The 25103-nt window shown below is 48.9% G+C and overlaps 1 protein-coding gene across 4 annotated transcripts in view; it reads left to right on the forward strand.

The window, feature by feature from the left end:
* The window catches only part of ASCL2 (achaete-scute family bHLH transcription factor 2), an 86542-nt gene that overhangs the window by 54023 nt on the left and 7416 nt on the right, over positions 1 to 25103 (forward strand). For 3 of the 4 annotated variants that reach the window (XR_009597868.1, XR_009597867.1, XR_009597869.1), the window contains one exon: positions 1 to 19499. The gene's annotated coding sequence lies outside the window, so the exon portion shown is untranslated. The other variant, XM_060404149.1, reaches the window with a different exon arrangement.

Raw genomic sequence — 25103 nt, forward strand, 5'->3', positions numbered from 1 at the left:
GAAGCTGTCTTGTCAAGGGAGCTGGCTGACCGGGCTCCCTGTGGCCACGGCTGCGGCGCATTGAGCGACCGGCTAAGTAACAGACTGATGAGAACCCGCGATGCTGAACGACATCCGTGATCCGTGCTGGTCCAGAGGTGATGAGAACCCGCGGTGCTGAACAGACATCCGTGATCCGTGCTGGTCCAGAGGAAGGATGCCACGCCAGTGGGGGAGGAGGGAGACGGCCTGTGCAGAAGAATCCAAAGGAGCGTGCGTGGAGCCTCCCCCGTCGGGGGGAAGCACCTCCTTCCGGCCCTGCCTCGGGCTCTGGCCAGCGCCCCTCAGCCAGGAGATCACAGGCAGCACCGCCAGGGTGAGCCGTGTCGGGGGCTGTGTCGATGGGACGCGACAGGTGGGCACTTCACGCCTGCGTCTTCCTGCCCAAACGCACAGCCCTGGTCTGACTGCAGCCCAGACAGCTGGCAAACCCCAGCAGAGGGGTGTCCTCCTGTGCCCCTGACCCCCACGCGGCCAAGGTCATCGAAGCTGTCATGGCCCAGAGGAGCCCAAGGAGACGGGACAGCCAGTGGGTGTGGGTCCTGGGGTGGGGCACAGTGTGGAGCAGGGCCAGCAGGCAAGGACTCGAGAACGCTGAGAACCACGTGGGCTCTCGTCAGTAACAGTGGAGCCCTGGGGAGTGACCCGTCGTGACCGACACCCCGCACTCCGCTCAGACACTGGTATTGGGAGGCGGTAGGCGTATGGTGGTATCGGTGAACTTATCTTTGCAACTCTCCTTTGTAAAACTATCCTCAAAGTTTATTTAAAAAACGTGGTGTTAGCTGCCGCCTCCATCTCAGGGCGCAGAGGTCCCCAGGCTCCTTGGGGTTGGCTCTGCCGGTCCGCTTCCTGGGGCGTTGAACTCTTGGCCCCAGGCCTGACTGAGCCCGACTCCACTAACTGCTCGTCACCAAGATTTTCACGGACTCGGTGATGTCACTGTCCCCCTCTGCCCCCATCTACCCACTGCCCTGTCCCCTGCCCACCTGTCCCCCATCCACGAGTTCCCCTGCTGACCGGCCCACCTATCCCCTGTCCCCTTATCTACCTGCCCACCTGTCCCCCTGCTGACCTGTCTGCCTGCTCACCTGCCCACCTCTCCTCCCTCCTCGCCCCTTCGCTCCCTTCTTCACTCTCACACCCTTTCACGCAGTTGTGGCTTCAGCCACTTGGCCCCTTGCTCCTGTCTGCTGTCTGCCGCCTGCCTCCGTTTACCTGGGCAATGGCCTCTGGGAATCCGCGGGGTGTTAGCCATGAAGCAGGCCGCTCCTACCACGAGGCAACTTCCCTGGGCCAGGAGGTGGCAGCCTCTGCCCGGCTTCCTAACAGCTGCCCCAAGGGAGACATCCCTCCTCCTTCTCCATCGGAGGCGGTGTTCGGCCTCATGGGCTGGTGACACGGCCCCCTACCCAGGAAGGAGCCCCCGGGCCAGCCGTGAGCGCATTGCCTCCCCTTAGCATGGCGTGTGGGCTCTGCGTCCTCCTAGGGCGGGTCTGGGGCTGAGAAGGGCCCCAAGTGCAGTCTCTGGCTTCCTGTCTGCTCTTTGGCCTGATTCTGACGTTGTCACAGCCGCCCAGACGTGTCCGCCCTGGGCAGCATCTCCTGGGGAGGGCTTTCTTCCCGGACATCTCACATCTGGTCAACTGTGTGAGCTCCGGGGCTCCTGACCAGCTTTCCCTCCACAGGGTGTCATGTTGGCCCATTACCTCGATGACATCCTGCTGGTCGGGTCCCGCGAGCAGGAAGCGGTGGTCATCCAGATGCTGTGTTACCGCGGGCCACGCTGGAGGGTGGGAAAGAAATCCGGCAGAACTGGCTGCCTGCTACCTGGTGACCTCAAGGGGTCCGGGGCGTGTCTGGGGCACTTTGAGGCCCACATCTGGCCCTTCCTGCTGCTTAAGAAGATGCCTGATGCCCAGGGGGCCTCTGGTTTTGTGTGTATGTCTTTTAACATTTACATCACTTCATGGCAGATCAGTTCAGTTCAGTTCAGCCGCTCAGTCATGTCCGACTTTGCAACCCCATGAATCGCTGCACACCAGGCCTCCGTGTCCATCACCAGCTCCTAGAGTTTAGCCAAAGTCATGTCCATCGCGTCGATGATGCCATCCAGCCATCTCACCCTCTGTTGTCCCCCTCTCCTCCTGCCCCCAATGCCTCCCAACATCAGGGTCATTTCCAATGAGTTAACTGTTCGCATGAGGTGGCCAAAGTATTGGAGTTTCAGCTTTAGCATCAGTCCGATAGATAGGGAAAAATGGAAACAGTGGCAGATCTTATTTTCTTAGGCTCCAAAATAACTGCAGATGGTGATTCCAGCCATGAAATTCAAAGATGCTTGCTCCTTGGAAGAAAAGCTGTGACAAACCTAGACAGCATATTTCAAAGCAGAGATACCACTTTGCCAACAAAGTTCTGTATAGTGAGCGCTATGGTTTTTCCAGTAGTCGTGTATGGATGTGAGAAAGTGAAAGTGAAGTTGCTCAGTCATGTCCGACTCCTAGCGACCCCATGGACTATAGCCCACCAGGCTCCTCTGTCCATGGGATTTTCCAGGCAAGAGTACTGGAGTGGGGTGCCATTTCCTTCTCTAGGGGATCTTCCCGACCCAGGGATTGAACCCAGGTCTCCCTCATTGTAGACAGACACTTAACCGTCTGAGCCACCAGGGAAGTCAGGTGTGAGAGTTGGACCATAAAAAAGGCTGAGCGTTGAAGAATTGATGCCTTTGAAATGTGGTGTTGGAGAAGACTCCTGAGAGTCCCTTGGACTGCAAGGAGATCCGAGTCCATCCTAAAGGAGATCAGCTCTGCATACTCACTGGAAACACTGATGCTGAAGCTGAAGCTCCAATCCTTTGGCCCCCTGATGGGAAGAGCTGTTTCACTGGAAAAGACTGATGCTGGGAAGATCGATGGTAGGAGAAGAAGGATTATCAGAGGAAGATTACCTGACGAAAGAGGATAAGACGGTTGGATGGCATCACCGACCCACGGAACATGAGTCTGAGCAAACTCTGGGAGCTAGTGAGGGACAGGGAAGCCTGGGGTGCTGCAGCCCACGGGCCAGAATGAGCCGGACATGACTGAATGACTGGACAACGACAGATGTGTAACACAGATGACTAATGAGAACCTGCTGCATAGCGCAGAGAGGTGCTCAGTGCTTTGTGACGACCTACACGGGAGGGAGATCCGACAGAGGGGACATATGCACACGTACAGCTGATTCCCTCTGCTGTGGCAGAAACTAAAAACGGCACTGTGAAGCAGCTACACTATAAAAATTTTTAAGTCCAACAATAAGAAAAATAAATGAATGCGTGGCAGATGAACAGCAAAGAATGGGTGTCCCACCAGAGACCAGCCCAGACGGTGCAGCTGGGCTTACAGTTTCACGCTGTGAAGTCGGGCGCACTCAGTCCTGTTCCACCGTCAGAGAAGGGGTCATGCAACACAAGCGAGGGCAGGTTCCGAGGATGCAAGCTGGTCACGCGAGGAGCGGCTGCCAGGCCTGCTGTGCCCACCCCCCGCTCTGTCACCTCTGGCCTCGTGGGACCTTCCCATGACCTGGTGACCGAGCAAGGGAGAACCAGGGCCTGTCTCTCCAGGGGTTCTGCTCTATGTGGAGTGAACAGCCCAGAGCTCCAGGAACTCAAGCAGCATCTCTTTGTTTGACTTTGCCTGGAAGGAGAGATCGGGGTCTCAGGTCTAGAGACATCATAGCTGTGAACAGTTTGGCTAGTCGGTCAGGGACTTGGAAGGGGCACAGTTGGAAAGTTGCTGGCAGGAGGTCTGGGAAAGAGGGGCGAGGTTAGACTTCCCCAAAGGACACAGAATGGGGAGGCGTTTGAGGCCCGTGTGAACGCCGAGCTGCCGCCGCAGCCAGGGAGAATCTCAGTTACCAGGCAGTCTGCTAGCCCTTCTGCAGACCTCTGCCAACCTCTGTCCAGAGGGCTCGTGGCTGCCACGGTGGAGGTGATGGGCGGGTTTGGCACATGGACTGCCCGCTCCACAAGGCTGTCCACCAAGGGCCTCTCGAGAAGCACCAGAGACAACACCAATGCCCCTATGCGGTCCGGGAAGTCTGGACACCATCCTGGGGCCGTGGGTGAGGCGGCTGCTTCCACATGGGAAGGGCACCAGGCAGCTTCCCTAGAATAGACGCTCCGAGTATGGAGTCACTTTCCTGCCCCTACGTAGCTGCAGACATACCACCTGCGCCCAGTGGGACGCCTAGCCCACGGTCACAGGCTGACAGCAAAGAAGCCCATTCCCCAGCCAGCGAGGGGCTCAGGCTAACTGACTTGTAGGTTTCCCGAGAACCCCCATCACCCTGAAGCAGCTGGCCCAACAGGACAGTGTAACGAGCTTTTGAAGATGCGCCTGTAGCACCTGCTGGGGGTGCAGGGCTGGGGTGCTCTGAATCAGTGTTTTCTCTCTTTGCTCAGATGTGTGGTTCTGGGAATCATGAGGGAGAAATGGCAATGAGCTCTGTTACCCGAATGAAATGCCTCTGGTGTGTCTTTGCCTCCTGTCCCCACGACTCTAGGTTTCTTGGTCTAGAAATTCAAGTTCCCAAGGGAGGAGGGTTCCCACCAAGGACGCAAAAAGAGTCCATTAAACCTGGGCCACCATGGGGTCGTCTTGCCAGAGAATCAACAGGCAGAAAAGAGTGATGACGAGGTTGGGGTGATCTGTCCCATCGGGTGGGAACTGGAGCTTACTCCAAGGAGATGAGGGTGAAAAAGAACATGTCTGGAAGGCAGCAGTCCCCTGGAGCACGGAGATTCCTGGTCCTGTGATGGAAATCAAATGGGAATTATAGCCATCGGCCCAGGCCTCTCAGGAATGAGACCTTGGATTGACCCAAGGCAGGGAGCCAGCGTCGGCCGAGGTGCCTACGGAAGCCAAGAGGATGTGGAGGTGGATGTGGGGGAGGTGCTGCCGAGCGGTGGCCGCCAGGCTAAGCACAGAGCTTGGAGGGTGTGACTGTGGTTCACGGCCCACCATTCTGTCTCTGCAGGTAAATCATAAAACGTCAGAGTGGGAATGTGACCGGGCCAGGACAGGGGCGGACGCCACCCTGGGGCAGATAAAGGGGCCTCTTCCCTTTCAGGGGGAGGGGAGAATGCTTCTGGTGGTGCAGGGGAGAAGTGTGACCTTGCTTTGCCTTTATTCAGAAGTTGCGTGTGTTGCCAGCTCAGTTGTGTCTGACTCTTTGTGAGTAGCCCTGCAGGCTCCTCTGTCCAGGGAATTTTCCAGGCAAGAATATTGGAGTGGATAGCCGATTCCTTCTCCAGGGGATTTTCGTGACCCAGGATCAAACCTGGGTCTCTTGCATTGCAGGCAGATTCTTTACCATCTGAGCCACTGGAAAAAGTTAAGTACAGTCAAAAAACAAACAAACAAACAAACAAACCACACATAGCATTTTGTATGACTCTCTGTGTGTGAAGCCTGGCTTGGAGAATTTTGAGCATTACTTTACTAGCATATGAGATGAGTGCAATTGTGCGGTAGTTTGAGCATTCTTTGGCATTGCCTTTCTTTGGAATTGGAATGAAAACTGACCTTTTCCAGTCCTATGGCCACTGCTGAGTTTTCCAAATTTGCTGGCATATTGAGTGCAGCACTTTCACAGCATCATCTTTCAGGATTTGAAGCAGTTCAACTGGAATTCCATCACCTCTACTAGCTTTGTTCGTAGTGATGCTTTCTAAGGCCCACTTGACTTCACATTCCAAGATGTCTGGCTCTGGATTAGTGATCACATCATCATGATTATCTGGGTCGTGAAGATCTTTTTTGTACAGTTCTTCTGTGTATCTTGCCACCTCTTCTTAATATCTTCTGCTTCTGTTAGGTCCATACCATTTCTGTCCTTTATCAAGCCCATCTTTGCATGAAATGTTCCCTTGGTATCTCTAATTTTCTTGAAGAGATCTCTAGTCTTTCCCATTCTGTTCTTTTCCTCTATTTCTTTGCACTGATCACTGAGGAAGGCTTTCTTATCTCTCCTTGCTATTCTTTGGAACTCTGCATTCAGATGCTTATATCTTTCCTTTTCTCCTTTGCTTTTCACCTCTCTTCTTGTCACAGCTATTTGTAAGGCCTCCCCAGACAGCCATTTTGCTTTTTTGCATTTCTTTTCCATGGGGATGGTCTTGATCCCTGTCTCCTGTACGATGTCACGAACCTCATTCCATAGTTCATCAGGCACTCTATCTATCAGATCTAGGCCCTTAAATCTATTTCTCACTTCCACTGTAAAATCATAAGGGATTTGATTTAGGTCATACCTGAATGGTCTAGCAGTTTTCCCTGCTTTCTTCAATTTAGGTCTGAATTTGGTAATAAGGAGTTCATGATCTGAGCCACAGTCAGCTCCTGGTCTTGTTTTTGTTGACTGTATAGAGCTTCTCCATCTTTGGCTGCAAAGAATATAATCAATCTGATTTCGGTGTTGACCATCTGGTGATGTCCATGTGTAGAGTCTTCTCTTGTGTTGTTGGAAGAGGGTGTTTGCTACGACCAGTGCATTTTCTTGGCAAAACTCCATTAGTCTTTGCCCTGCTTCATTCCGCATTCCAAGGCCAAATTTGCCTGTTATTCCAGGTGTTTCTTGACTTCCTACTTTTGCATTCCAGTCCCCCATAATGAAAAGGACATCTTTTTTGGGTGTTAGTTCTACAAGGTCTTGTAGGTCTTCATAAAACCGTTCAACTTCAGTTTCTTCAGCATTACTGGTTGGGGCATAGACTTGGATTACCGTGATATTGAATGGTTTGCCTTGGAAATGAACACAGATCATTCTGTCATTTTTGAGATTGCATCCAAGTACTGCATTTCGGACTCTTTTGTTGACCATGATGGCTACTCCATTTCTTCTGAGGGATTCCTGCCCGCAGTAGTAGATATAATGGTCATCTGAGTTAATTCACCCACTCCAGTCCATTTTAGTTCACTGATTCCTAGAATGTCGACGTTCACTCTTGCCATCTCTTGTTTGACCATTTCCAATTTGCCTTGATTCATGGACCTGACATTCCAGGTTCCTATGCAATACTGCTCTTTACAGCATCGGATCTTGCTTCTATCACCAGTCACATCCACAGCTAGGTATTGTTTTTGCTTTGGCTCCATCCCTTCATTCTTTCTGGAGTTATTTCTCCACTGATCTCCAGCAGCATATTGGGCACCTACTGACCTGGGGAGTTCCTCTTTCAGTATCCTATCATTTTGCCTTTTCATATTGTTCATGGGGTTCTCAAGGCAAGAATACTGAAGTGGCTTGCCATTCCCTTCTCCAGTGGACCACATTCTGTCAGGCTTCAGCAATACGTGAACCATGAACTCCCTGATGTTCAAGCTGGTTTTAGAAAAGGCAAAGGAACCAGAGATCAAATTGCCAACATCCAATGGATCATGGAAAAAGAGAGTTCTAGAAAGACATCTATTTCTGCTTTATTGACTATGCCAAAGCCTTTGACTGTGTGGATCACAATCAACTGTGGAAAATTCTGAGAGAGATGGGAATACCAGACCACCTGACCAGCCTCTTGAGAAACCTGTATGCAGGTCAGGAAGCAACAGTTAGAACTGGCCATGGAACAACAGACTGGTTCCAAATAGGAAAAGGAGTACGTCAAGGCTGTATATTGTCACCCTGTTTATTTAACTTCTATGCAGACTACATCATGAGAAACGCTGGACTGGAAGAAACACAAGCTGAAAACAAGATTGCCGGGAGAAATATCAATAACCTCAGATATGCAGATGACGCCACCCTTATGGCAGAAAGTGAAGAGGAGCTAAAGAGCCTCTTGATGAAAGTGAAAGAGGAGAGTGAAAAAGTTGGCTTCAAGCTCAACATTCAGAAAATGAAGATCATGGCATCTGGTCCCATCACTTCATGGGAAATAGATGGGGAAACAGTAGAAACAGTGTCAGACTTTATTTTTTGGGGCTCCAAAATCACTGCAGATGGTGACTGCAGCCATGAAATTAAAAGACGCTTACTCCTTGGAAGAAAAGTTATGACCAACCTAGATAGTATATTCAGAAGCAGAGACATTACTTTGCCGACTAAGGTCCATCTAGTCAAGGCTATGGTTTTTCCTGTGGTCATGTATGGATGTGAGAGTTGGACTGTGAAGAAGGCTGAGCGCCAAAGAATTGATGCTTTTTGAACTGTGGTGTTGGAGAAGACTCTTGAGAGTCCCTTGGACTGCAAGGAGATCCAATCAGTCCATTCTGAAGGATACCAGCCCTGGGATTTCTTTGGAAGGAATGATGCTAAAGCTGAAGCTCCAGTACTTTGAAGGACGAATCACACAGGAGGTGTCCTTTTGTGTCTGGCTTTTTGGCAGTAGGGCCAGAATATTCTACACAGCTGCACTGCTCTCCCTGATGGCCATCAGCCTATGGCCTCACTCATCTGACCTCAGTCACCATCAGCCGGACTCGCCAGTCCTGTCTGTGGCATCCACTCTCCCCTGCAGAGACAGGGAGAGGGGCTAATCCATTCCAGCACCAGAATTGGCCGCTAGATGGGGACAGTCAGGATCAACCATGGAGAAACCCTAGAAGCTAGAGGGAGGAAGGGATCTGAGCAAAGATCAGCAAGTACGGTAAACTTCCAGGAGCACTGACGGTGGTGGTGAACTGCAGTGTGTGCGTGTGTGTGCATGTGTGTGCACGTGTGTGCGTGTGTGCGCATGTGTGTGCACACGTGTGCATGCGCGCATGCTTGTGTGTGCGTGTGTGTGCGTGTGTGTGCGTGTGTGCTTGCGCACGTGTGTGCGTGCGTGCATGTGCGTGTGTGCATGTGTGTGCACGTGTGTGTGCATATGTGTGTGTGCACACGTGTGTGTGAGAGACACAGGCAGTGTGTTTCTCTGTTTTCCTCTCTCCATGGGTCTGTCTGCAAATCCTCTGTCCCTCGGCCTCCTTGACCTTAGATTTCCACGCCCCACCTCCGTGAGACCTTGGGCTCGGCTGGAGAATCACCCCCCTGATGCCCGGGTCAGTTCCACTTCTCTCACGGGTCCCTCACTCCCCGCTGTCCGTGTTTGAACCCAGAGTCACACGAGCTGTCCCCTGCTCTCCGGGCGCTGGCAGCAGGTAAACGTGGTCCCAGTTATCCACATGGCCACGAGAGGACCACCTGGAGGTTTTACCTTTTAACAGGGGATTAAATGTAAGTCACCAGTTTACAGTTACTTTACAGGGTGAAGTTGATATTTTGCTCTTTGTAATTTTAATTTTGTGGGGAGGAACCTTGAAACTGAAAATATCCTGCCACTATTCCCACTTTCCCCCCCTGCTTTAGCATTGATTGGTGATTTACACCTACGTCAATCAGCACCGCGATGCTGTGAAATGGACTATCAGAGGGGACCCTGAGCGTGAGGGGGGGAAAATGAACCCGAGCTAGTTGGTCAAGAGGAGTCACAGAGGGAAAGAGAAATGGCAGGAGGAAATATTTGAAAACGTAACCGAATCAAGTACCTCAGAAGGAAAGAAACACGACAAAAAGCTCTCAGGGGCCAAACAGGATGAAAAGGAAGAAGCTAGATTCTTCCTATCATAGTGACACAGAGGTGAAAGTTCTGGAACGTTCCCGAGTAACCTGAAGATGGCCTGAACGGATGAGCTTCGTATGGTTCTTCTCAAGAGCAGTGCTGGGCACAAGGAGAAGTCAAGTATGGAAAGTTCAGAGGACCAACAACTTTTCACAGAGGACTTTCCAGGATATCATTATCACTTAAATGTGAAAGTGGAATCAAAACACTTTCAGAGACACCAAACATCAGAGCATTTAGAATGTTTGCCACAGTAACACCCACACTGGCAACAAGGTTCTCAAACAATAAGATACATAAATTCCAGAAGCTGCTGCAAGGGGCATGAAAGTGGGAGAGACCAAGGATCTGCTCTCCACGCCTGGAAAAATCACCCACGGGAAGACAGAGCAGCTTACGAGACATCACCTCTACCTGTACCAAGACCAGGAGCAGCTAGAAGTTCATGGGTCAGGAATGCGCCAGGCTTCCCTGTGCTAAATTCTAGGCTCTGAGACCCTGGTGGAGGTTGTTGAAGTGAATAGACAGACATTTCTTGTAGAAATGCCTTAATATGACAAAAATGTCAAACCTCCTGAAATTAACCCAAACGTATCCAGTGCCACCCTGATTCGCGTCTCAGCTGGGAGTGTGAAATACTTGGTGCACGTACTCTAATGCGGATCACTGTTCAGTTGCTAAATCGTGTCTGACTCTTTGCGACTCCATCAGTTGCAGCATACCAACTGTCCTTCACCGTTTCCCGGAGTTTGCTCAGACTCACGTCCACTAAGTCAGGATGCCATCCAACCATCTCATTCTCTTTCACCCCCTTCTCCTCCTGCCCTCAATCTTTCCCAGAATCAGGGTCTTTTCCAATTAGTCGACTCTGCATCCGGTGGTCAAAGCATTGGAGCTTCAGCTTCAGTGTCAGTCCTTCCAATGAATATTCAGGACTGATTTCCTTTGGGACCGACTGGTTTGATCTCCTTGCAGTCTGAGGGACTCTCAAGAGTCTTCTCCAGCTCCATAATTTGAAAATATCAGTTCTTTAGCACTCAGCCTTCTTTATGGTCCAGCTCTCACATCCATACATGACTGCTGGAAAAACCATAGCTTTGACTATGTGAACATCTGCCTGCAAAGTCATGTCTCAGCTCTTTAATATGCTGTCTAGGTTGGTCATAACTTTTCTTCCAGGGAGCAAGGGTCTTTGAATTTTGTGGCTGCAGTTACCGTCTACAATGATTTTGGAGTCCAAGAAAATAAAATCTGTCACTGTTTTCACTTTTCCCCATCTATTTGCCAAGAAATGATGGGATCAGATGCCATGAGTTTTGTTTTTTGAATGTTGATACTGAAGTATAAAGGTCCATGAGTAGGTAGATCAGCTTTGAATAAAAAGGACAAGAAAGAGGGCCTTGCCATGTCTGATATGAAGGCAACCTGATGGAGCCTAATAGGAAAACCCCAAACGGCATGGGATTGTCACCCAGATGAAGCTGGAGAACAGAAAGCTTGGAGAAAGACTCTTGTGTTCATTTACTCCATGCTTAGAAACATTAATCTGTTCATGACAGTCCTTTTGGGAAGTGAAAAGCCATTAAATGCGAAAAGAAATCCATTAACTTTAATGGTAAAAATTATAATGTGCTTCATCCTAACCTGATAACTTCCGAACATTCACAGATAAAATACCAATCAAGGCATGAAGATGAATTAGTTTGAGTTATAAAGAACACAAGGATTTTAAAAGTTTGTCAACTTAAAAAAAAATCTGCTGGGATTTTGATGGAGATTGTATCAGATCTATAGATCAACCTGCACCCATGCGGAACGATATGGCAGGGCCACATGAGCCTCGGTTGGCCTCGGAGAGCCAGTCCCCAGCAGCCCCCAGTGGCCCCCAACAGCAGGCCACTGCCCGCGTCTCTCCAGCAGAGTGGTGTGCCCTGCTGTGCGTCGGCACGGGGGTTCGGTGCAGAAAGCCCTTCCCCCTGGACATGAAGGCGGCTGCCCCCTCGCCCGTCGTGCGCTGCTCCTTTGTGGGGAACCTGGCTCTAAATCATTAATAGACGACGTCCTTCCCGGTCCCGGCTCCGTGCAGACCCAGAGCAGCTCCCTCGCTGCCATCTGCTGACAGTCAGCCCTTGACATAAGGGTTTGTAAAAAAAACAGAGAAGAAAAAAACAAAAACCAAGCAAAACAAACAGAAAAAGAAGATTGAAGAAGAAACGAAAAAAGATCAGATCAATGTGGGGGAAGATAATATCTATTGGATCTCCTAATCCATGAATATAATCCTTATGATTATACAGTGGAAGTGACAAGTAGATTCAAGGGATTAGATCTGATAGACAGAGTTCCTGATGAACTATGGATGGAGGTTCATGACATTGTACAGGAGACAGGGATCAAGACAATCCCCATGGAAAAGAAATGCAAAAAAGCAAAATGGCTGTCTGGGGAGGCCTTACAAATAGCTGTGACAAGAAGAGAGGTGAAAAGCAAAGGAGAAAAGGAAAGATACAAGCATCTGAATGCAGAGTTCCAGAGAATAGCAAGGAGAGATAAGAAAGCCTTCCTCAGTGATCAATGCAAAGAAATAGAGGAAAAGAACAGAACGGGAAAGACTAGAGATCTCTTCAAGAAAATTAGAGATACCAAGGGAACATTTCATGCAAAGACGGGCTCGATAAAGGACAGAAATGGTCTGGACCTAACAGAAGCCCTGGTGGCTCAGACGGTAAAGCGTCTGTCTACGATGTGGGAGACCCGGTTTCTATCCCTGGGTTGGGAAGATCCCTTGGAGAAGGAAATGGCAATCCACTCCAGTACTCTTGCCTGGAAAACCCCATGGACAGAGGAGCCTGGTGGGCTACAGTCCATGGGGTTGTGAAGAGTCAGACACGACTGAGCGACTTCACGTTCACGTTAACAGAAGCAGAAGAGATTAAGAAGAGGTGGCAAGAATACACAGAAGAACTGTACAAAAAAGATCTTCATGATCCAGATAATCACGATGGTGTGATCACTCACCTAGAGCCAGACACCCTGGAATGTGAAGTCAAGTGGGCCTTAGGAAGCATCACTACGAACAAAGCTAGTGGAGGTGATGGAATTCCAGTTGAGCTGTTTCAAATCCTGAAAGATGATGCTATGAAAGTGCTGCACTCAATATGCCAACAAATTTGGAAAACTCAGCAGTGGCCACAGGACTGGAAAAGGTCAGTTTTCATTCCAATCCCAAAGGAAGGCAATGCCAAAGAATGCTCAAACTACCACACAATTGCACTCATTTCACAGGCTAGCAAAGTAATGCTCAAAATTCTCCAAGCCAGGCTTCAACAGTACATGAACCATGAACTTTCAGATGTTCAAGCTGGCTTTAGCAAGGGCAGAGGAACCAGAGATCAAATTGCCAACATTCATTGGATCATTCAAAACACAAGAGAGTTCTAGAAAGACGTCTGCTTCTGCTTTATTGACTATGCCAAAGCCTTTGGCTGTGTGGATCACAACAAACTGTGGAAAATTCTTCAAGAGGTGGGAATACCAGACCACCTGACCTGCCTCCTGAGAAACCTGTATGCAGGTCAGGAAGCAACAGTTAGAACCAGACATGGAACAATAGACTATTTCCAAATCAGGAAAGGAGTACGTCAAGGCTGTATATTGTCACCCTGCTTATTTAACTTATATGCAGAGTACATCATGAGAAACGCTGGGCTGGAAGAAGCACAAGCTGGGATCAAGATTCCTGGGAGAAATATCAATAACCTCAGATATGCAGATGACACCACCCTTATGGCAGAAAGTGAAGAAGAACTAAAGAGCTTCTTGAGGAAAGTGAAAGAGGAGAGTGAAAAAGTTGGCTTAAAACTCAACATTCAGAAAACTAAGATCGTGACATCTGGTCCCATCATTTCATGGCAAATAGATGGGGAAACAGTGGCTGACTTTATTTTTTGGGGCTCCCAAATCACTGCAGATGGTGACTCCAGCCATGAAATTAAAAGGTGCTTGCTCCTTGGAAGAAAAGCTATAATCAACCTAGACAGCACACTAAAAAGCAGAGACATTACTTTGCCAACAAAGGTCCGTCTAGTCAAGGCTATGGTTTTTCCAGTAGTCATGTTCGGATGTGAGAGTTGGACTATAAAGAAAGCTGAGCGCCAAAGACTTGATGCTTTTGAACTGTGGTGTTGGAGAAGACTCTTGGGAATCCCTTAGACTGCAAGGAGATCCAACCAGTCCATCCTAGAGGAAATCAGTCCTGAATATTCATTGGAAGGACTGATGCTGAAGCTGAAACTCCAGAACTTTGGCCACTGGATGCGAAGAACTGAGTCATTTGAAAAGACCCTGATGCTGGGAAAGATTGAGGGCAGGAGGAGAATGGGACCACAGAGGATGAGATGGTTGGATGGCATCACCGACTTGATGGACATGAGTTTGAGCAAGCTCCAGGAGTTGGTGATGGACCGGGAGGCCTGGAGTGCTGTAGTCCATGGGGTCGCAAAGAATTGGACACAACTGAGCGACTGAACCAAACTAGAGTAGGTTTGTCATAGCCCTTCTTCCAAGGAGCAAGCTTTTTATTTCGTGGCTGCAGTCACCATCTGCAGTGATCATGGAACCGAAGAAAATGAATTCTGTCACTTTATTTTATTTTTGTAGATTTGGTCAGATTTCTTCATTGATGACTGTGTTTTCTATGAATTAAAACATTTTGCTCTCACTTTCAGCTGGGTCCTTTTTCTTGCCATATTGCACCAACTAAAACTTTCAGAACAATGTTAGACAGAACTCTTGACAAGAGACATCCTTGTCTTACTCTTGATCTTAGGGAGGAATCAACCAGTTTTCCACCATTAAATCTGAGGCCCTTTATTAGGCTGAGAAAGTTTCCTTTGATTCCTAGTTTGCTGGCACTTTTAAAATTATGAATGGCTATTGGATTTTGTCAAATGTTTTTTTCTGAATCTATGGAAATAATGATATGGCTTTTATTTTGAAACATAATGTTGTCGCTTAATTGAGTTGACTTTTAAAAATGTTGAACAAGCTTGTCTTTCTAGAATTGCTCCCCACTTGTATTGCTGGATTTGAGCTGCGAAGCTTTTCTTTGGGTTTTTGCTTCTTGTGTTCATGAGGAATATCTGTAGTTTCTTTTCTCGTGTTTGTCTCTCTTTGGTGTCAGCACGATGCTGGCGTCATAGGATGAATGGGGAAGTATTCATCCTTTTTAATTGTTCTTAGTGGGTTTAGATAGAATTGGTTTTATTTCTTCCTTACATATTTGAAACAAGTCACCAGCTATTCTATCTAAGCTTGGAGGTTTTTTGAACAGTAAGTGTTTTTTCCCTTAACTACAAATTTAGTTTACTAAATAGATATGAAGCTACTTTGGTTATTTCTTTTTGAATTAATTTTGACAGTTTGTGATGAGTTTGTGTATAGAAATACAACTCATTTCTGTATGTCGATTTTGTACCATGCAACTTCGCTGAATTTGTTGGTGAGTAATAACCGTTTCTGTTTTGTTTGTCTTTGATTTGTGGAATCTGTAGGGTTTTCTACATATAAGTTCAGGTCATTTTCAAAAAGGAGCAGTTTTACTTCTTCTGTCGTGATTTGGCTGTCTTTGATTCTTTTCCTGCTTGACTGCTCTGGCTAAGACTTTCAGTACTTTGTGAGTAGGGCTGCGGCAGTGAGCACCCTTGTCTTTGCCCTGATTTTAGAGGAAAAGCTTTCATCTTTTCATCATTGAGTAAGAAGTTAGCCGTAAGATTCTCATATGTGGACGTAACCATGCTGAGGTACGCTCCTTCTATACCCACTTTGTTAAGAGTTTTTTTATTTATTTTTTCATCATGGAAAAATGTTGTCAACTGCTTTTTCTGCATTTATTGAGAGAAGAATATCATTTCCATCTTCCATTCTGTTAATGTGGTACGTCACATTGACTGACTTGTGTGTGCTGAGGCATCCTTTCACCCCAGGGATGAATTCCGCTTGATCATTGTGTACGATCCTTTTACTGTGGGTTGAATTTTGTTTGCTGATATTTTGTTGACAATTCTTGACTGTATATTCATCAGGAATGTTGATCTGAAGCTGTTTCTCCTTGTAGTTTCCTGATCCGGCTTTGGTATCAGGGTGATGTGATCTCCTAAAATGAGTTTGGGAGTAGTCCTTTCTCTTCAATTTTTGAAAGATTTTGAGAAGACTTGGCAGTCATTTTTCTTTAAGTGTGTAGTAAAGTCCATTCTGAAGGAGATCAGCCCGCGGATTTCTTTGGAAGGAAGGATGCTAAAGCTGAAGCTCCAGTACTTTGGCCACCTTATGCGAAGAGTTGACTCATTGGAAAAGACTGTGATGCTGGGAGGGATTGGGGGCAGGAGGAGAAGGGGACGACAGAGGATGAGATGGCTGGATGGCATCACCGACGTGATGGACGTGAGTCTGAGTGAACTCCGGGAGTTGGTGATGGACGGGGAGGCCTGGTGTGCTGCGATTCATGGGGTCGCAAAGAGTCGGACACGACTGAGCAACTAAACTGAACTGAACTGAACTTTCATCAGTGAAACCATCTGGTCCTTTGTTGGGAGGTTTTTGATTAATGTTTTTAATCTCCTTGCTCACGTGTCTCTTAAGATTCTCTGTTTCTTCAGATCCAGTGTCAGGAGGTTGCGTCTTTCTAGGGATTTATCCATTTCTTCTAGAAATAGAGGCGCTGCTCTCAGTGGCCCCCCGATACTCTTTGCGTTTCTGTGGTTCCAGCTGTGACGTCTTCTCTTTCTTCTGTAATTTTATTCATTTGAATCCTATCTTCTTTTTTTTTTTTTCTTGGCTAGAGGTTTGTCAATTTTTCTTTATGCTTTCAAGAACCAATCCTTAGTTTTGTTAATCTTTTCTATCATTTTCTTATTATTCATTTCATTTATCTCTGCTCTAATCTTTACTATTTTCTTCCTTTTGTTAAATTTAAGCTTAGTTTTTTTCTTTTCTATCTCTTTGAGACGTACTGTTAATTTAGGGGAAGATTTTTCTTTTTTCTTAATGGATGTGACTCCAGGTTTCTTTTGATTAGTTTGACAGAATATCTTTTGAAATCTGTACCAATTATTCATTGCTGCTTAACAAATTTCCCCAAACTTAGTGGCTTAAAATAATAAAATTTTTATCTCATAGCTTTTTTTGGACAAGGAAACTGGACCTGATTCATCTGGGTGCCTCTGAATCAAGGATTCCCATGGGGCTAATTTTTTCCTTTTCCTCAGGCCCCAGTAGGGCTTATCTTGGCAGAGCATCGAACTGTTACTAACCCTATTTTTATTTAAAATTTATATTTTAACTTGCATGAACTTTTAACTTGAATTTGTGTTTTTTAAAAATACTGCAATAAGATGTTGTTTCTCTTGATTAATGAGTTTCTTGCATGCTTCCTTGTATTACTGACTGAGGCAAGTGCCTCACTCACCTCGTCTTAGACTCAGCCCTGGATGTGTCTCGCAAGATACTCAGGGCCTCTTCAGCCACTATCTATAAGAGCATTGTCTGGCTTTTAACATATTTGTGTCTTTATATTTGATGTGTATTTCTAAAAGGCAGCATAGAGTTAGATGTTTCTTTATTGTCCCTTATGACAACATCTGCGTTTTAACTGGGATGTTTAGGCCATTTACACTTAAGGTTATTATTGATTTGGTTAGGCCTGTCATCCAACTGTTTGTTTCCTTTTTACTTATCTGCTCTTTGCTCCTTTTTCTAGCTCTAAAAAAATTAATTGCATATTGTAATTTAATTATGCTGTTAGTTCCTGGCACCTAATCTCAGGTTGGCTTATTAACTAGTACTGTTGGCTTATTAACTAGTACTGTTGGCTTATTAACTAGTACTGTTGGCTTATTAACTATGACCTTCATGGTCTTGTTTCAGTAGCTGCTTTAGGATTTGCAGTTCATGTCTTAAATTTATAATCTGCCTTCAGGTGACACTATGCCGCGTCACACACAGTGTGAGCCTCACAAGGAGCTCTTGCACGCCTCCCTCCTGCCCTTTGTACTGCTGTTGTCACGCAATTTACTTCCGCATATCTCACAACCCCACACCGTGTCGTTACCATTTTTGCTTAAACACTGACTTATCCCTTAAATTTATTTTTATTCTGGCTGTGCCGGGCCTTCGCCGTGGCACGCAGGCTTTCCCTAGCTGTGGCTCGTGACTCTCTCCAGGGGTGGCTGCAGGCTGAGTTGCTCTGTGGCACGTGGGATTTGAGTTCCCCACGTGGGGATTGAACCTCCACTCCCTGCCCTGGAAGGTGGATCATTAACCATTGGACCACCAAGAAGTTCTGCGACTTAGCTTTTTCATTTTTAGGTGTATTTAGGTAATAACAATTTAAACATGTTTACTCATACAGTTGGGCTTCTCAGGCAGTGCCAGTGCAGGGGATAAAAGAGGCTCAGGTTTGATCCCTGGGTCAGGAAGACCCCTCGGAGGAGGGCATGACAACCACCCTGGGTACTCTTGCCAGGAGAGTCCTGAGGACAGAGGAGCCTGGTGGGCTACAGTCCACGGGATCACAGAGTCAGACCTGACTGAAGCAACTTAGCTCACTGATACATTTGCCGTTTCTGATGCTCTGCATTCTTTGTGGACATCTATAATTCCACCTCATGTAATTTTCCTCCTGCATGAAGGATGTTCTTTTTTTTTTTTTTTTTTTTGGCTGCCCCATTTGACATGTAGGATCTTAGTTCCCTGACCAGGGATTGAACTCACGTCCCCTGTATTGAGAGAGCAGAGCCGCTGTGCAGCCAGAGAATTCTCATGAAAGACACTCTTTAATATTTTTCTAGTGTAGCTCTGCTGGTGATTAATTGTTTCAGCTTTTAAACGTCTGGAAAAAAGCTTTGTATATCTGAATTTTTGCAAAATAGTTTCACTGAGTATAGAATCCTAGGGTAACAGATTTTTTTCTATATATATTTAAAAAATTATATTCTTGCCTTGTTACCAGCGAGAAATCTGTATTTTCTTTATTTTTATACCTTTATGAATACCTTATTTCCCTGATTTTTTTTTTCTTTTTTGGCCATGCCACATGGCATGTGGAACCTGGACCACAAGGGAAGTCCCCAATAGGTGTTTTAAAGTATAGATTTTGTTATTATTCAGGCATGGCAAGGCTAACAGAGCCGAAGATGAGCCTTGAAAAGACAGTTACAGTTTCTGAGAGGAAGGGGCAGGATGGGATGCTGGGGCTGGGTCAGGAGGCAGAGGGGGTGGAGAGAGGGGGAAGTGCGGAGAGGAGACTTTTCTGCGGTTTCCGCAGATGGAGTTGGAAAGGCTGGGTGAACAGGCTTAATGCTGGCTGGTTTTAATAATCCCAGGGTGCTCCAGGGTACAGGGGCCCGCCTGGCTGTCTGGTTCCTGATCTGGGATGATGAGGGCAGGGGCTGGTGGTCCTGAGCGTCAGATCCTATAGAGGAGGTGGTGGGTCTGTGCTCTGCCTGAGACGGTTTGCCGTGTCTGGCTTTCATCTCTAGGAGCCAGCCCCTCCCAGGGATGGGCAGTCTCTCCAGGGTCCCTGGAGCCCCAAGATGTCAAAGCACCAAATACAGACTAGAAAATGCGGTATTACAGTGCAGCTTGGTGCTCCCTGTCCGGGCCTGTTGCGGCCCAGCGTGGTAGCGTGAGTCACCCATGCGTTCAGCATTTGAAACGCGGCCAGCCCAACGTAAGTGTAACAAAATACACATCTGATTTTCAAACCTGATGAAAAGAAATGGTGAACTATCTACTTAATGGCTTTCGTATCGATTATATGTTGAAATGTTATTCATTTGGATATATTATTAAAATTCATTTCTTTGTTCCTTTTCTTTTAATGTGGTTACTGGGTAATTCAAAGTCACATTTAAGGTTCACATTGTATTTGCCTTGGGTGGCCTGTGGCTCTTCTAACGTGTTTCCGTGGGGACTTCACAGCCCTCGAGGTGGGAAGGGCCTTACACCCCTCTTCCAGATGGGAACACCATACTCTTCTCTCCAGAGCAGGCTTCGAGTCTGTTCTCCCAGCAGGGGTGTTTGAGTCATTGTGACTGATCACCGGGAGCTCAGCTTCCACACAATCCTGGGACGTCTGGGAGGGTGTTTCCAGGTGAGACTGGCATTGCTTTGTGGGTGCAGGAGAGCAGGTGGCCTCCCTGTGTGGATGGGCACCATCCCACCCAGCGAGGCCGGACCAGAACGCTGCTAGAGGTAGGAGGACCCCTCTGCTTCCTGTCTGGTTTCTCAAACTGGACACTGACCTTCTGCCTGCAGTGGTTGGACTTGGGCTACGTCTCACCACTGGCTCTCCTGGGTTGCCCTCTTACAGACAGCAGCTGGTGGACTTCTCAGCCCCCATAATCAAGTGAGCCAGGTTCCCAAGATCAATCTGTATCTCTCATGGTTCCTTCTCTAGAGAACCCTAACTCTCAATAACAAAGACTTGGGTACTGAGAGTGGTGCCAGAGGGTACAGAATGTTAAGAATGAATTTTCTGAATTCCAGGTTCCTAGGATCAGTTTGCTAACCTGATGGGGTTTATAGACACCACTGGCTCTATTTCCAGCCAGAGTGAAAACGCTGGTAGTCCACGATGGGATCTGGCAAGAGAGATACTCGAAGTATTAATATCTGCACCTTCCGCATCAACCACTCACACGAAGCAAGGAGCTGCACTACTCTGTAGATGAGACTTTCGAACATCTTCGGAAAGCTGGAGAATGTCATAACATTGGCTGGTGTCTCCTGGTGCCTCTGGACAAACTGGTTCAAGAAAAGTGCGAGTCTGAGGTTTCAAATTCCCAGCTCAAGAGTCTCATAAATAATCTTAAAGATGATCTCAGAAAATAACCTCATAGTCATAAATAATCTCATAAGTAATCATAAAGAGCTTCCCTGTATGGCCCGAGGAAAGCCTTATCTCCTGCTGCAAGATCGAGATTCCTGACAACCACATGCCCAATCTCATCCTGATTTACCATGTGAATTGAGCTCCCAGCCTTGCAGGGCGTCTACCGGTAAAGTAGGAAGACCAGGAGACGGTGTGTTGGGGTGAGGACACGTGCAAAGATCCTGGAGGAATGAGGGATCCTGAGCCCTCAAAGTCTCCTGAGTCCTCTTTGCCTGTGGAAGAAGTCTCTCCAGTGCCAATGAGTAGGAACCTTCCCACCTCCGTCTGGAGGGGTTGACCCTGCATCGCCTGGGGAGATGCTAACAGTCCCCTGGAGATGGTTGCCATGGAGGATGCTGCTGCTTCTCCTCAGGACGCGCCTTCACCACCTCTTGGCTTCTAGATCCATAACTCGACTCAAGTCCCAGCAGGTCCCCAAAGGTGAGGGGCCAAGTGTGACTCAGGGCGAGGTGCTCTGTGCTCCAGAGGGAGTGGAGTCTTCTGATCTATACAGACAGAAGCTGAGGGGACTCAAGAGATGGATGCTGAAGGTGTAGGATGCTGGAGGATGTGGTCTGTGGGACCGAATTTGTGGACATGAGCCTCTGAGCAGAGATTCTGGATCTCCTGCTGCTGCTCCGGAGAAGGGGGTGGGGCTCTCACTGTCTTGCTGCTTGGCTGGGACAGGGGCCAAAACATGGCCTGCCACGATGGCCCGAACTGGAGGTGGCCTACCTCCTTTGTTCAAAGGTTGGGGGATATAGGATGTGAGAGTGGGTTTGTCGAGTAAGACCTGCCCACCCTCCTGGGAGGGCCCAGGAGGCCCTCTCAGCATGACTGTGGGGAGCGCACCCGTGGGGAGCCCCAGCACCAAGGACCACATCCTCAGAGGGCTGCACCCTCTGCCATCCAGACCTCGGGGTGGGAGCTGTGGCCACTGAACTGGGAAACCCAAGTGAGCAGGGCCACTGGACCCCAGGCTGGCAGGAGCCTAGTGGGGGCAGCCGGAAGCAAGGTGGGCACGGTGGCTGGGATGATCATCAGGGGCAAGACAGTGGCCAGAACAGTCGGACTGCGCTGACCCATGGTCTTAGCTGCTTGGCCCTGGTGCTGGTGGGGAAGCCTGCCGGGTTCTTACCTGGACAAGGAAGAAGTCCTAGGCCGAGTGAAGCGATGTCTACCTGAATCATAAAGACAGAGGGTCACGGCCACTCAGTGAGGCCCCAGGCTTAGCCAGTTTTCAGACCCAGGACCTCGAAGGAAGGGGAGGCCAGGTCACCTTGGGGACGGACCCAGGACAGCCCTGGAAGCAGATGCTGTCCCTCCTTCCCCCAGCCTTCCCCGAGGACCTACTGCTGCTGGCAGGTGAGTGTGAGCCGGGGAAGAGGAATAATGAGAGTGTCCAGGGGCCCCTAGACACTGGCTCTGAACCCATACCCACTCCAGGAGACCCAAGCCTCCCTGGGGACCCCCCATTCAGATGGTCCCCTGGAGGTCAGGGGGTCGGGGCCGCTGCAGCTCAGGTCTGTCCACATCAGGCTCACCGAAGGCACAGCTGGAAGATAAATCCTCAGCAGCTGGCAGAGTCCTCACATCAGTTCCCTGACTGTAGAGTGAGGGCTACGATGTGGGGAAAGGCCAAGTGGAAACCACTGGAACAGCCTCTCCTGAGGAAGACAGCACACCAGCCAGCAGCTCTGGTTGGACTGCAGAGGTCAGTGTCTCCACCTAAGACTTGAAGGGTGGAGGGGAGAAGGGCTGGTGATTCCCACCACATCCCATTCTATCCGGCTTACGCAGAAGACAGTGGGTCTTGGAGAAACAACAGTGGGTCCTCTTAAGCTTAATGAGGTGGGGACTTCAACTGCAGCTGCTGTATCAGACGTGGTTTCATTGCTTGAGCAAATCCACACATTCCCTAGTGCCCAGCCTGCAACCCTGGATCTGACCGGCGCCGTTCCCTTCATCCTTGTGCCTGAGGCCCAGCAGAAACAGTTCGCTTTTACACGGCAAGGCCAGCAGTACACTCTCGCTGTCCTACAACAGGGGTAAGGCAACTCTCTAGCCCTGGGTCACAGTTGAATTCACAGGGGTCTTGGCTACTTTTCCCTTCCACGAGACATCGCACTTGTGCATGACACTGATGGCAATTTACTGATTTTTGAGCCTATTGAGCAAGAAGCAGCAAATACTCTAGGCTTACAACATTTGTATATCAGAGGGCAGGAAATAAAACCAATGAAAATTCAGGGGCCTTCCATTTCATTAAGGTTTCTAGAGAGCCCAGTAAAGTGGCAAGATATCCTTTCTAAGGTGAAGGATAGAGTATTTCATCTGGTCCCTCCTGCAACCAAGAAATGGAGACAATGTAGTCTTCATCTGGCGTGCTACTCCGGCCCATGGACCGACTGGAGGACTGCTGGGTGGGGTGGGGGGCTCTGCAATAGGTCTAGGCTGTGCGCTCCTGGAGTCAAGTGATCCAGCAGGTCCAGTGGGCCCTGAAGTGTCAGGGCAGAGACGGACGCTCTTTGAGTCTTCGGCAGCCCCTAGAGATGGATCACAGGGCAGACCCTTAAGATTTGGGAGCAGGACTTTGCCATCCGCCCTAGAAAACTGCTCTCCTCTTGAGAAAAATCTCTAAGGCTGTTACTAGCCTTAGCAGAGACTGCTAACCACAGGTCACCAAGTTACCACGTGACCTGCTCATCATGAACTGTGCTCTCTTTATCTGACCCACCAAGCCAGAAAGCTGGGCGTGTAGGGCAACACTCCACCATCCGATGGAAGTGACATGTCACTGAGCCTGCCCAAGCAGGCCTTGAAGGCAGAGGTTAGTGACCTGAAGAAGCGGCTCCAATGCCCACGGCTCCCAGCCCTGCTACACTGCCTTCTCTCTCCCTGCCTGAACCTATGGGCTGGGGGGAAGGGGGTGGTTTCCTAGGATCTACCCACAGAAGCAGCAGCACCTCGGTCTCGTTTACAGATGGTCCTGTGTGACATGCAGGCTCCCCCCACCAGAGGCAGCCATCCCTCAGGGGCACGGGGAAGGGCAGTCCTCCCAGGGGGCAGAGCGTTGGGCGGTGCACCTGGTCCTGCACTTTGCTTGGAAGGAGAAATGGCCAGATGAGTGGCTATAGCTGGACCCATGTGCTCTGGGCAGTGGTTCGGTTGGGTGGGTAGGGACTCAGAAGCAACATGACTGGAAAATCGGTGACAAGGGAATTTGGGAAAGAGGTATGTGGATTGGCAAGAACCCCGAAAATATTCATGTCCCACAGGAGCGCTCACCAAAGGGTGGACTCTGCAGAGGATTTTAGTAACAGAGTGCACAGAAGAACCAGCCTGTAGATCCCGGCCAGCCTCTTTCCCAGCCACCCTGTCGTCGGGCAGTGGGCTGAGTAAAGAGGCCAAGGCGGCAGGGATGGGGGGAGGCACGGGTCCAGCAACATGGATTCCACTTACCAAGGCTGAGTGTCCAGTCTCCCGAGACCAACACCAAACCCCTGATTTGGCGCCATCCCCCAGAGGGGCCAGCCAGCTACCTGATTAATTATATCGGCATGTAACCAAGCAGGACGCTATGGGGGCTTCCTGGAAGAGAGCCCTCCACTATGCCTTGTCTGCAGAGAAACTTCAGCCTCCCAAACCTTCCCTGAGTTCCAAAGAGTAAATTTAATCACAGAAGTCAGGAAATGCAGAAAGAAAGGAAAACAGTCAAACGAGACAAAATAATACTAGTTTAGCCATTAAACAGGAGAAGGCAATGGCACCCCACTCCAATACTCTTGCCTGGAAGATCCCATGGACGGGGGAGCCTGGTGAGCTGCTGTGTGTGGGGTCGCACAGAGTCGGACACAACTGAGCGACTTCACTTTCACTTTTCACTTTCATGCATTGGAGAAGGAAATGGCAACCCACTCCAGTGTTCTTGCCTGGAGAATCCCAGGGACGGGGGAGCCTGGTGAGCTGCCCCGTCTATGGGGTCGCACAGAGTCGGACACGACTGAAGCGACTTAGCAGCAGCGGCAGCCATTAAACAGAGTTAAGAAGCTTGGGTTCCTCCTTCAGGGCTGTAGATGATATTCTGAGCCATGTCCTTTGAGCTGCTTTGCAGACACTGAAATCCTCACCAGGTGGAGAAAGTTAACTGCACGCTGCCCACCAGCACAGAGACCCCACATGGGTTGGAACCAGAGGGTGGACGATGTTGGCTCTGATTAGCTCATCACCAACCACCCAGAAGAATGTCCATGAGCTGGTCACCCACCCCACAGCCCCCCTCCCTTACCCTCCAGGGAGTTCAGGCCCTTTGGGCACCAGCTGCCTGGATTCCTTGCTTGGCACCTGCAGTAGACTGCAGTTTCCTTGCCACGACCGCGTGTCAGGAGTGATTGGCTTTGCTGCTCCCGGGTGAGTGGCCCGTATCCAGTGACGGGACTGTTTTCATCACGGGTCCCCAGGTGGCTCCTTGGTAAAGAACCCGCCTGCAGTGCAGGAGACCCCAGTGTGAGTCCTGGGTCGGGGAGATCTGCTGGAAAAGGGCCA

This window comes from Ovis aries, chromosome 21 (genome assembly GCF_016772045.2).
Source record: "Ovis aries strain OAR_USU_Benz2616 breed Rambouillet chromosome 21, ARS-UI_Ramb_v3.0, whole genome shotgun sequence".
NCBI lineage: Eukaryota > Metazoa > Chordata > Mammalia > Artiodactyla > Bovidae > Ovis > Ovis aries.